We start from the raw sequence: 10,665 nt of genomic DNA, 5'->3' as shown, positions 1-10,665 counted from the left end.
CATATATAAAACATGCTAGCTCTTCATTAGACACCAAACAAAATGTCATAACACAAGATGTATAGTGTGGCAAGGCTCAAGTGACTTGCTTGTTCTGTTTACTTTGTATGGAGTTTTGTTGGAAGCTGGTTGCTGCTCACATCACATTAGAAGGCTAGACTGTGGTTAGTTTGATGTGAAATTCTGACTGGCTGGCAGTGCCCTCCACTCCCCACCCCCTAACTGCTACTAGATTTCATTTCAAGTTATAATTATTGACATTGGAAACAGCTACTCGGATCACAACAACAAAGCAACAATTATACAGGATCTGGTGTTTCTCATGCAAATTACAGCAATAAAATACAGGAAAATCCGGCCCACTTACAGACCAGTCTTTGTCTTTGGAGAACACAGTCTGAACTATTTGGTTAACTAAATTAAAATGTAAATCTTGGCTGGCTTTTCTTCTTAGATAGCGATATGAAACAGTTTCGAAAAGACAGAAAAAACTTAAGGGACCACATTTCAGACAACTTGTCATGAATATATTTTTTTAATGAATTAGGGCCGAAAAGCTTAACTGTCTATAACAGTCAAGGATTCTAAAATTCTGCTCAAATAGGAAAAACATAAGGGGAGACAGAGCCCTGTATGTTTACCCCTTATATGTTGTTTATAAAGGAACTGGGGAGCCTGAAAGATGCACGGTAATAGAGTCCCTTGCGTTTTCACAAGTAAAGCCATATCTCTCTTATTCCCGGTTGGCATAACATGTATAATGAAACATATAACCTAGAGAAGATTAGCGAGCATTAGAACTGAGTTCTTTTACTTTATTAGAGTTGCTTTCCTTCCTGTCTTTGTCTCTTCTTTCATATAAAACCGAGCCCGTGAAAGTGTCACAGGTAGGGAAGGCGAAATTAAAAAGTCAACCACAGAGGCTTCGCATTAAGGAGCTGTGAATGCAGCCACTCATCCACAAGGAGTTCTGCAAAGAACCGGAAACAATGAGTTGAATCTATAAGCTAATGATATGGTTTCTGATCTATTATCATTACTGCTTTTAAAAAACAAAACTAAAGTAAACAAAGCAGCCCTCAACCAGCATAAAAGAAGGGTTGGATCCAGAAGACTGAGAAAGAAAGCAATACTACAGAAGACAACATCAAAGAAAAGAAGAAAAGCCACCGCTTGTGCTCCTGGCCAGGATTCAGCTCACAACGCATCTGCTTTGAAAGCCATCCCTCTGAGTTTGACCACAAGTAAACTGACCCTTGTGAAGCCATGACAATGGAGGAGACTGACGTTTAATTTATGTATTTAATTTTTTTACACAGGGAAAAGCAATTGTGTGATCACATCTCATTTATAACACATCTGATCTTTAAAAGGCAATAATTTTACAAATGCACTTTTGCATTAAGAATACTGTTATCATAAGCATGGAGCAAACGCTGTGTGGGCAGTCACTCTGACTTATAGCAGCTCGGTACAGCTGCTGCAAGATAACCAAGAGTAATGGTTTTTGATAATCAGGCCACACTATTAATATAACATGAACCACAAGTGCTTTTGTACTGCAGCCCTGGTTAAACTAGCAAATCTCATTGGAATATAAAGAAAGGGTGGGGAGTCATGTTCTGTTTTCTGCTGCTTCTGCACGGAAAAATATGCCTCGCAGTGCTGTCTTAGGTGTTTCATGTCTCAGGGAACAAGGAGCAGTGCTGAAGAATGTTTCCCTTTAGAACCTTTGGTCCTTTTTTGCTCAGTTTGAACTTGACAACTACCCGCTAGGTCAAAATTTAGGTCCATGAACTGGAGCAGATGGATTTCAAATGGCAGTTCTGTTGGCAGGGGTAAAGCTGGTGGAACATGCTAAGGTCCATAGCAAGCTGGGTTTATGCTGGTTGCTCAGTGTTGAAATATTGCTGGGTGAAGGGGGCTTATTTTGGCTTATGTGAGCAAAGGGGAATGCTGCCCCTTCATCGTAAATGTTAATGTGAAGGAAAATAGGAGAGAAGCACTTCTGCTGGTAAGAGTCAGGCAACATAATCATAACAAGTAAAAACAGGCTTAAGCATGTCACTACAATGTTTATTCATATGGTGACATTTACTATAACTTTCCTCTAAAAGGCAATGGTTTCCTCCAATTTTAACAATCCAGAAACCATTATGGAGCTATCTTTGCACACACGATGTGTATCTCTGTCATATAGCTCTCCGTTTCCTAGCATGTGTACAATGGGGATGAAGTATGTCTTCAAAATTAGTGCTTGGGCTATTTCTGTAAATTTAGAAAGGCCTGTCTTTAGTAAAGAAATGCATGGTTCCTGAATTTCACAGTGTGAAGAGAGGGTTAGGAAAGGCTGATTAAAGAAGCCGAGACTCAGTGAGGTGGGAATGAGTGCCTGTTCAATCATTTAAGAAACTCTTCCAATGCCATGTTTTTCATAAAACTATTGTTAATAAGGTAAATCAGAAGTGGCTCTTTCTGGATCTCTTCAGTTTTCATGGAAGGAGATAAAGATGAACGTCCACAGTATTTTGATTATGATGCTCTTGTGGCAATTGCCAAATACCGCTTTGTATTGTTAGTTATTTATTTGTTCATTCATTCATTTATTTATTTTTTCATTCATTCATTAATCAAACAGTATTGAGCACTTACTATGTTCCAGCCAATGGACAAGGCATGTAGGAAAAGAATGAAATAAATCAGCTTCAAGGAGATCAGAATCTGATAGGAAAGAATAGACATGTACATAATTAATTATAATACTTGGTAGAACATGATAAGGAGAAGTTCATTTAAGCTGCAGTAGAAAGATTACGTTGAACAAGATGCGATTAATGAAGACATTAATGCATTTAATCTTGAAGAATTTTAGGCTTTGCATACGTATTTTATTTTCTTTGTTATCTTGTAAATTAGTTGAGATTAGTCACCATGTCGTATATATCTGCGTGTGTATAATACACACATAAACACACACACATATACACACACACACACATATATATATATTACTATGTTGAGCAGAATGTTTAATATATAGAAATGAATTACTTCAACTGATATTGTCTATAGAGCACATACTATATTTCAGGCAATGTTATAAGCACATGTTATCTTATTTAACCCTTATAGCATTTTTGAAGTAAGATCTAAATTTCAGTATTTTCATTTTACTGGGGAAACTGAAGCACTGAGAGATTAACTAAATAGCCTAAGATCACCTATGGCCATACCACCCTGAATGCATCCAATCCCATCTAAATAGCCCAAGATTGTGGCTATTAAATGGAGAAGCTAAATTGAAGCCATTACATTCCTCACTCAAACATTGTACTTCCTGTGGCTGATAAACATTGAATACTGAATAAGCTAGTAGAAGTTTTTTAGCAGTTATAATGCGATTTCATTTACTACTGCAGAATTTTTCAGGAACGTTTTGCACAGGAAACAAAACAAAAAATCATCAAAGTGCATAAAAATTGGTTTGTGATTAAATTATTAATATTTTCAAGAAAATCAATCACTTGTTCATAATATATTTGTTCTCTTGAAAGTCTTGAGGTTATGGGTCATCTAAGAGAGTGTTGACTTACAATGATATTTATTAAAGTCAAAGCTGTTTAATGAATATTCACCATCATTGCTCTTAGCATCAAGTCCAGTGTTTATTCTCATTATACAATGTAATAATACTTGGTATATTACAACCATACAGAAATTCAAATTCTATGCACCTGATGTTCTACATGAAATGCTGAACAATCCTTTCCTGTCAAAGAAAAATCATTGACTTCTAGTTCAGAAGATAATCAATAGCTTCAGCTTGTCTGCACAAAGTGGACCTTCAATGACAGAGATTGTTGGGATCTAGTGGGCCAGCTGGGTAGAGAATAAGCAATGGCACTTTGTATGTAAGCAAATGAGCCATGCTTTCAACTAGAGAAGTGAGGAAACTGGATGTACCCAGGTGAAGCAAGTGTCAGTATTTCACTGGGTTCAGTCTCTGCTTAAATCCTTTCTCCACAATAAACTTTTCTGTTGTAAGAATAAGTTGTAAAAAACAGTGCATATGAAACTAACAGATGCATTTATTTCTTTAAAAGATCAAAAAGAGCCAAGAAAATTGTAATACCCAGTCTATTGAGGTTGTTGAGAAATGGCTATTCTTGTACATCATTGAATGTAGTACAAAACATATTCTAGGTAATTTGGAAACTTTTTCTACAGCTATAAAGTGTCTTGACGAAGGTACACCTAATTCTATGGCCAGTATTTCATCATAAGAATATAATTATCTATAAATATAAAGATTTATAGATAATAATGTATTATACATTTAAAATTATTTAAAAAATATATATATTTTTTGTACTTTTCTGAAGCTGGAAACGGGGAGACAGTCAGACAGACTCCCGCATGCGCCTGACCGGGATCCACCCAGCACGCCCACCAGGGGGCATCGCTCTGTCACAACCAGAGCCATTCTAGCGCCTGAGGCAGAGGCCACGGAGCCATCCCCAGTGCCCGGGCCATCTTTGCTCCAATGGAGCCTCGGCTGCGGGAGGGGAAGAGAGAGACAGAGAGGAAGGAAAGGGGGAGGGGTGGAGAAGCAGATGGGCGCCTCTCCTGTGTGCCCTGGCCAGGAATCGAACCTGGGACTTCTGCACGCCAGGCCAATGCTCTACCACTGAGCCAACCGGCCAGGGCCCCATTTTTAATTTTTTAATATTTCAGTGGTAGAGCGTCGGCCTGGCATGCAGAAGTCCCGGGTTTGATTCTCGGCCAGGGCACACAGGAGAAGCGCCTATCTGTTTCTCCACCCCTCCCCCTCTCCTTCCTCTCTGTCTCTCTTCCCCTCTCGCAGCCAAGGCTCTATTGGAGCAAGGTTGGCCCGGGCGCTGGGGATGGCTCCGTGGCCTCTGCCCCAGGCGCTAGAGTGGCTCTGGTCGCAACAGAGCGATGCCCCGGATGGGCAGAGCATCGCCCCCTGGTGGGCGTGCTGGGTGGATCCTGGTGGGGCGCATGCGGGAGTCTGCTGACTGCCTCCCGGTTTCCAACTTCAGGGAAAAAAATAAATAAATAAAAAATGGCCTAAATCTTTATCAATTAGGAAATGAATAAATTTTGCTACATCTGCAAAATAAAATACAAAAAAGTGCAGTACAAAGCTGTACATAAAATATTGTCTTAATTTCGGATGAAGAAAATGCACCATAGGATATCAGTTTGGTAAAATTACACTTTTTATTTTTCCTTTTTATACACTTTATCTATTTTCCCAAATTTTATACCATAAACATGTATTGCTAAAAAGTAAACATGAAACATGATTTAGAAGGCTATTAGACATGCTGAAGATCTTTCTAGAAGGACCCCAGATATTTTTCGGGAAGACAAGACTTGTCTCTATGTTCCCAATGTTCACTCTCAATTGCTGAAATCAGTGATGCTTTTCTCTCATCTTTCCAGAGTAAATTCCAGAAAGAGCAAAACTTTTTGATGATATATGAGAGAGAAACCCCCCTCCCAAAAACAGAAAAGGAATGACTATTTGGAATAGACATCCAAGAGGAAAACATAGAAGAGTTGATTTGGAGAACTTATTAAAAAACATAAATTTTCTTCCTGCCAAGTTCATCATATCTAATTGTTCTCAGGGTGAGTTAAGTTTTTGGACTGTAGACATAACATAACAATATAGATGGCTTTTTACTATGTAAGTGATAATGTTTAACATTAATAAGTCTAACATTAGGAATAGATTTCAGCATGAAAATTTCAAGATAAGAGAAAATAAAAGGGAACAGTATTTAAAGCAGACACAAATATTCCTTGCCTTGAACTTCTCTAGATGAATATTAATTTCTACATGGCTATAATGGAATAATTCTGAAAGATACTAATTACTATACCATTGGCTTGTAGTGACAAAAAAGCTGACCTGTTCCATAAAAGCTTCTTTTTTATTTAAACATATGAATCAAATAATTCTGATATTTCCATATTGTCATTATGTGGTGTCATACACTTTCAGTTACATTCCTGTTACATTCCTGTTCAGGTGAGTTTGTAAAATTTAATTCTTTTATTTTCACATGACATTCATTCATTTAGTCAACATTTACTGAATTCTTATTATGCAACAAGAAATAAGAAATTTTATTTGTTCTTTAAATTCTTATTTCCAACCTCTTAGGAATTATTTTAACTGAATCTAATATTTTTCTTTTATTTATCCACACAGTACCCACAATAGTCTGTGGCATGTTTATTATAAATTAAACTGAATTAAAATAAATTTTTGAGAATTTCATGACATATTTTGAGATGATTGGAAACATAAAATAAGTTATCACAAAAAAACTTGCCTTTTTATTTCTTTGTGTGTGAATATGTGTTTAGCTTTGGAAGGAAGCATCACAGATAATCAGAAAAAACAAAAATTGTATTAAAATGTTAACTGTAAATAATATAATGCTTATGTAATAATTTGGAGTAAAATGGAAACATTTTAGTTTGCTCAACTTTTACATTTGAATAACAATAGAAAAATATTTTTTACCTATAATTATGGCTCTAATTGCATTAAAATAATTTAATATAATTGAATTTATAATTTAATTAAATAAAAATCAATTAATAATTAAAATACTAACAGACAATAAAATATAATGGCACAGTCTATTAGAGTGGCCAAGACAAATGTCTTAGATTAACAGAAAACTAAGATTAGGATCAACTGTCTATAATCCCATGCCATCATTTTAAGGTAAAAGAATACAGATATAGACAAGTTGAGAGACTTGCTCCATATTCTTTAGTCAGCTACTAGGGAGCCTGGCATAAAATCCAGGTTTTAGACTTCTTTCATGGTCACCTTGTCTCAACCTGCATGAGGCAAATTGCTCTGCTGAAACTGTAATCTGCTGTGTAAATGATTTCTTTGCTAGCTTTTCAAGTAGCAGACCAACTAAATTTCAGAAAGCTCAATGTCAAAAAAAAGATGAAAAAAGAGAAAAAGAAAGAGAAAAACCATTGACCAGTGTTAAATAACATAGATAAATAAAAATTAATATTTATATGCCCTGGCCATTTATAGCTCAACTGGTTAGAGCATTGTTCCAAAACCTGTAGGTTGATGGTATGACCCCCAGTCAGGGCACATACAGGAACAGATCAGTGTTCCTGTTTCTCATTCTCTTTCTCTAAAATCAATTTAAAAGTTTTTAAAATTAATATTTATGTGAAAAATAATGCTACTCAAGTCTTGAGTAGTACAAAATATAGGTAGAATTAAAATAAGTTTTCAAAAGGACAAAGGGAGTAAACATATAATAATAGCATTATCTAGGAAAGGATAAAAACATTAATTCATGTTGGACTTTAATAAAGCAAGATGCATACTTTAAATTATTTTTAAATATTTTTGTATTTTTCCAAAGTGAGAAGCAAGGGACGACAGACAGACAGACAGACTCCCTCATGCACCCAACCTGCCCATCATGCCCACCAGGCGGCAATGCTCTGCCCATCTGAGTCGTTGCTCCGTTGCAACTGGAGCCATTCTAGCACCTGAGACGGAGGCCATGGAGCCATCCTCAGCACCATGGGCCAACTTTGCTCCCATGGAGCCTTGGCTGCAGGAGAGAAAGAGAGAGATAGAGCAAAAGGAGAGGGGGAAGGGTGGAGAAGCAGATGGACAATTCTCCTGTGTGCTGTGGCCGGGAATTGAACCCAGATCCTCCACATGCCAGGCCAACACTCTACTGCTTAGTCCACCCACCAGGGCCAAGATGCATACTTTAATCTGTAGGATAAGAGTTAAAGAAATAATAAAATACTAATAATTTAATAGAAAGACAATGGGGTGATTTAAAATACTTAATTTATTTAAAAGGAGGCAGAAAAGGAGAAAAAATATATAAACTGAAAAAATAGAAAACAAGTAGTAAGATTACAGCCATAATAGACAAATCTCAGTAATGACATTTAATGTAAATGGACCAAAAAGTCAATTCAAAATAAAGATTGTCAGACCAAATGAGAAACAAAAGTCAATTATATATTGCTTCTATAAGACATATTTAAATAGAAGTACACCAAAAAATTTAAAATTTACAAAAGAGTAATATAAATCTTAACCAAAAGAAAACAGCTATATTTATAATAACATCAAAAAAGGAATATTTTTAGAAAAAAAGCAATGATATTTCAGAATGATAAAAAGATCAAACCAACAGGTATATATAATATTCTTAAATTTGTGAGCTCCTAATAAGATAGTTTTAAAATATACAAGTTAAAAACTGACAGAAACAAAAGTATAACTACATATCTATAACCATTGTAACTGTAGAACACATCTCATTATTTAATAAAGCAGATATAGACATAAAATATCTGCATCTAACAATACACATTATATTCATGTGCATGTTGAATATTTAGCAAAATTGAACACATCCTGGATTATCAAGCAAGTCTCAAATTTTAGAAGACTGAGATCAGTGTGTGTTTTCTGATCTCAATGGATTAGGCTAAAAATCAATAAAAAGTAATATTAAAACATCCAATTGTTAGGAAATCAAGCAATATATTTATAAATACTTTATATAGAAAAAAATCAGTAGGAAAATTATAAAATATTTTTGACCTAATGATAATGAAAATATAATACATACAAATTTTAGGAGTTTGCTAAGGCTATGATTAGAAAGAAATTTACACCTTAAGTGAATATATTAGAAAAGAAGAAAAGCTGAAAATTAATATTATTAGAATTAATTTCAGGTAATGTGGCAGGAAACCCCACAACTAATAAAAAACAAAAGTAGTACAATAAAGAAAAAATAAAAAATAAAAGAAGAAAACCCCCCAAAAAATTTACCAGAAGAGAAATTACTAAAGCTTAAAGTTTGTTCTTTGAAATGACTCAAATTGATAGAATGAGTAAAAAGAAGAGAGAAGATACAAATTATAAGATAGCAATTTTATAACTGAAAAATAAGATAGTATTCAATCTTAGAGATATTGAAAGGATATTAAGATAATGTGAAAAACTTTATGCCAATAAAAATGAAGTTTTAGAATAAAATAGATACATTTCTTTAAAAAAGTCTTTTAGAAACTAATGTAATCATAAATTGAAATTTTGAACAGTTTCTATATCCATTAAATAAATTAATTTTTTAATAAAATTCTTCCCACAAAAAAGTTGTTTTTAAACCAACATGGCTTCTTCAGTGAATTCTTCTCAACATTTAAAAAATATATATACCAAACTTACACAACTTCTCCCAAAGACTAGAATACTTCTTAATTTATTTAAAAAGGCCAGGATAACCTTGATATTAAAATCTGTCAAGGACTTTGAAAAAAAAGTATAAGTACAAGCCACTTTCTCATACAAATATCATTGCAAGAATTGTAAAAATATTAAAAATAAAATTTAGTGACATAATAAAATAATAAATACTTCATAATCAAGTCAAGTTTATCCCAAGAATGCAAGGTCGGTTTAACATTCAAAAATTAATGTCACCCATATTAATAGAGTAGAAATGTAATATAATCATGTCAATTAATGTAAAAAGATGATTAAAATTTAACAACCATCAATGACTATAAAAAAGTCCTTGATAAACTAAGAGTAGAAGAAGATTTATTTAATCTGATACAGATTATTTTAAAAATATAATTGCATGACTTCAATGACAGGCAAGGTATTTGGCTTCCTTTTTTTAAAAAAAATTAATTTGGGGAATTATGGCTCATCAGGGATTACTAGGTAACAGGTTAACAATTATTCAAGTCAGTTATTAATACTTCAGAATTAACCTTTATGGTCATCTTTCCCAGATTAGAGTTTGTGATTCCCAACATTTTACCTAGTAAACTGAGTTACTTTAAGGAATTTGCCTGTTTTCCTTTTGTTCTATAAAACAACTTGGCAGGACTTATTCAATTTACTTTGAACATTTGTGTATTTTTATAAGTATACTTAATAATAAGAATGACATAAAGATAAACTTTTTATCACTAATTAAAAACAAAACCAAACCACTGGCCTTGAAGTAGAAAATATGATTTAAAGAATAAGAGAAAGAAAAGACATATGGTAGCCTCATGAAGGGATAAATTTAGAATATATAAATCACTTGAAGGGATACAGTTTCTATTTTGAGAGGCTGACTTACAGAAATTTATTGCTTAAAGATATATATTAAGAACAAGAAATAAGCTAGAATTGACAGAACTCTTAGAAACCTGAAAGCAAAATTCTAATAGCATTCTTCTAATTATAATTAGAAATAAAAATTATAATAAGGAAAACAATGCAATAATACTCACTTAATAATACCCACTTAGGCTGATCCTTTTCTTTGACTTCATATCAAGATATAGGACTTTTATTTTAACTCCCGTGAAACGAAACTCTGAGTTACACATTGACTGATGCAATTGGGAAGAACCTTTATCAGTGCAGAAGGAATCATAAAAATCTATCATCTTGGTTTGGTTGAAAGGTATGGTACAATGTGGGAGTCAAATTAATGGGAATCTGATGTTAGTTTCTTTACTGCATGTGAGTAGGCTGTAGACACCTAGAGTTGGGCACATGAGGAGAAGGATGACACATAGGAAGTTTATCATAAAGCAGTTTAG

General features: G+C 34.0%; 1 long non-coding RNA gene across 1 annotated transcript; it reads right to left on the bottom strand.

Moving 5' to 3' along the window:
- Window positions 1-600: 600 nt before the first annotated feature.
- Window positions 601-10,426, bottom strand: LOC136328995 (uncharacterized). The gene is made up of 3 exons (XR_010730127.1): window positions 10,351-10,426; window positions 2,653-2,721; window positions 601-970 (listed from the first exon to the last, which is right to left on the bottom strand). It is a non-coding gene; the product is annotated as an uncharacterized lncRNA (long non-coding RNA).
- Between the last annotated feature and the right edge of the window lie 239 nt (window positions 10,427-10,665).

This window comes from Saccopteryx bilineata, chromosome 3 (genome assembly GCF_036850765.1).
Source record: "Saccopteryx bilineata isolate mSacBil1 chromosome 3, mSacBil1_pri_phased_curated, whole genome shotgun sequence".
Lineage (NCBI taxonomy): Eukaryota > Metazoa > Chordata > Mammalia > Chiroptera > Emballonuridae > Saccopteryx > Saccopteryx bilineata.
The sequence above is the reverse complement of the archived record's forward strand: the minus strand, read 5'-3'. Positions and strand labels throughout refer to the sequence as shown.